The following is a 2,407-nucleotide window of genomic DNA, read 5'->3' as shown; positions in this document are numbered from 1 at the left end:
TTTATTAACACCCCCAGTTTTATTGTCCTTATGGTTGCTATCTATGAAGCAGGAATGTCTGGGAGGGTGTGTGTGTGTGCGTGCGTGCGTTAGAAACAAGGTCCCTTGGCATTGTGTCCATTTCCAGTTTTCAACAACAATAAAACAGCCATCTAAATAATGTTTCTCAGCCTAACACACTGCCTAACACACTGCCTAACACACTGCCTAACACACTGCCTAACACACTGCCTAACACACTGCCTATAACACACTGCCTATAACACACTGCCTATAACACACTGCCTATAACACACTGCCTATAACACACTGCCTATAACACACTGCCTATAACACACTGCCTATAACACACTGCCTATAACACACTGCCTATAACACACTGCCTATAACACACTGCCTATAACACACTGCCTAACACACTGCCTAACACACTGCCTAACACACTGCCTAACACACTGCCTAACACACTGCCTATAACACACTGCCTAACACACTGCCTAACACACTGCCTAACACACTGCCTAACACACTGCCTAACACACTGCCTAACACACTGCCTAACACACTGCCTAACACACTGCCTAACACACTGCCTAACACACTGCCTAACACACTGCCTAACACACTGCCTAACACACTGCCTATAACACACTGTTGAGTTTCCTCTGCTAGGAGATATTCAATGTACAACAGTAGTTTTCTGTAACAAGCAATACGTGTTAAATATGTGTCACAGTCAATCATGACAGCCTCTTTATGAAAGGCCTTTACCTATGACTAAACAGTTTCTGCCCATCTTATTCATTAATTAGTGGGCATACCTAGGATTTACATGCCGGATGGATGATCTACGCATGGAGGGAAAACTTACAGAGCTTTGATGGAGCAGGCAAGCGTCTTTGTGATGGTGAATTGAAACGGATAATGGTCAGGGCTAACCGGACCCTTTATCTGCAAGAAATAGTAAAATAAAATGTTGAATTATAACTTGTGTTAAAATGTACTAAATATTTTTAATTAAATAAATGGTTTTAAAAATGTATCTCACCATTTAACGAAAGGGGAAGCTGTCTTTTATAGTCTTTCCTACAATGTTATGTTATAAACATTACTGGTTATTAAAGTTTGTAATGATGTACAACTGTAGGCCTCCAATGTTTTTACATAAAACACTTGTGATGCATGTTTAAATATTAGTCAAATTTGGTAATTCATTCTAACATGTCTTTAAAAAGTTTGTACTAAAAAATGTGGAATTAAATAAAAGGAATTTAGCTGTGCCGCCACTCTGACCTGTTATCTCAATGACATACCTATGAAATGTCCTCCTAAATGTTTTGAAAAATGCTCCTTTTCTGGACAATAAATAGACAGGCAGAGGGTTCAAGAAAAGTACATGCTCCTGGTGAGGCTCGAACTCACAACCTCGGCATTGCTTCGCTGCATACTGCTGTATAAGTACCACACGCTAACCGATTGCGCCACAGGAGCCTGATAAACTGAGTGCCATATTTTGTGTGTGTGGGGGGTAAAAATGTTGAATTATAACATTGCCCAGGCATACGCACTCAGAGCACTTTATCTCTGTAGAAGATAGTGCAAACCTTGGTTTCAAACTATCATGCATACAGCATGTCCAGATATCTGCCCCCACCCCGGGGTTAAACATTGATACTTCTAATCAGCCCCCGATGCCCCCACCCCAGGGTTAAACATTGATATCTCTAATCAGTGCCCCCACCCCGGGGTTAAACATTGATATCTCTAATCAGCGCCCGGTGCCCCCACCCCAGGGTTAAACATTGATATCTCTAATCAGTGCCCCCACCCCAGGGTTAAACATTGATATCTCTAATCAGCGCCCGGTGCCCCCACCCCGGGGTTAAACATTGATATCTCTAATCAGCGCCCGGTGCCCCCCCCGGGTTAAACATTGATATCTCTAATCAGCGCCCGGTGCCCCCCGGGTTAAACATTGATATGCTCTAATCAGCGCCCGGTGCCCCCACCCCGGGGTTAAACATTGATATCTCTAATCAGCGCCCGGTGCCCCCCCCGGGTTAAACATTGATATCTCTAATCAGTTCCCGGTGCCCCCCGGGTTAAACATTGATATCTCTAATCAGCGCCCGGTGCCCCCGGGTTAAACATTGATATCTCTAATCAGCGCCCGATGCCCCCACCCCGGGGTTAAACATTGATATCTCTAATCAGCGCCCGATGCCCCCACCCCGGGGTTAAACATTGATATCTCTAATCAGCGCCCGATGCCCCCCCGGGTTAAACATTGATATCTCTAATCAGCGCCCGATGCCCCCACCCCGGGTTAAACATTGATGTCTCTAATCAGCGCCCGATGCCCCCACCCCCCCGGGTTAAACATTGATATCTCTAATCAGCGCCCGTG

General features: G+C 44.9%; 1 non-coding gene across 1 annotated transcript; it reads right to left on the bottom strand.

Moving 5' to 3' along the window:
• Positions 1-1,397: 1,397 nt before the first annotated feature.
• On the bottom strand, positions 1,398-1,491 carry trnai-uau. Its single transcript has 2 exons — positions 1,454-1,491; positions 1,398-1,433 (listed from the first exon to the last, which is right to left on the bottom strand). It is a non-coding gene; the product is annotated as a tRNA-Ile (tRNA).
• Between the last annotated feature and the right edge of the window lie 916 nt (positions 1,492-2,407).

Source organism: Oncorhynchus gorbuscha, unplaced genomic scaffold (assembly GCF_021184085.1).
Source record: "Oncorhynchus gorbuscha isolate QuinsamMale2020 ecotype Even-year unplaced genomic scaffold, OgorEven_v1.0 Un_scaffold_1554, whole genome shotgun sequence".
Classification (NCBI taxonomy): domain Eukaryota; kingdom Metazoa; phylum Chordata; class Actinopteri; order Salmoniformes; family Salmonidae; genus Oncorhynchus; species Oncorhynchus gorbuscha.
The sequence above is the reverse complement of the archived record's forward strand: the minus strand, read 5'-3'. Positions and strand labels throughout refer to the sequence as shown.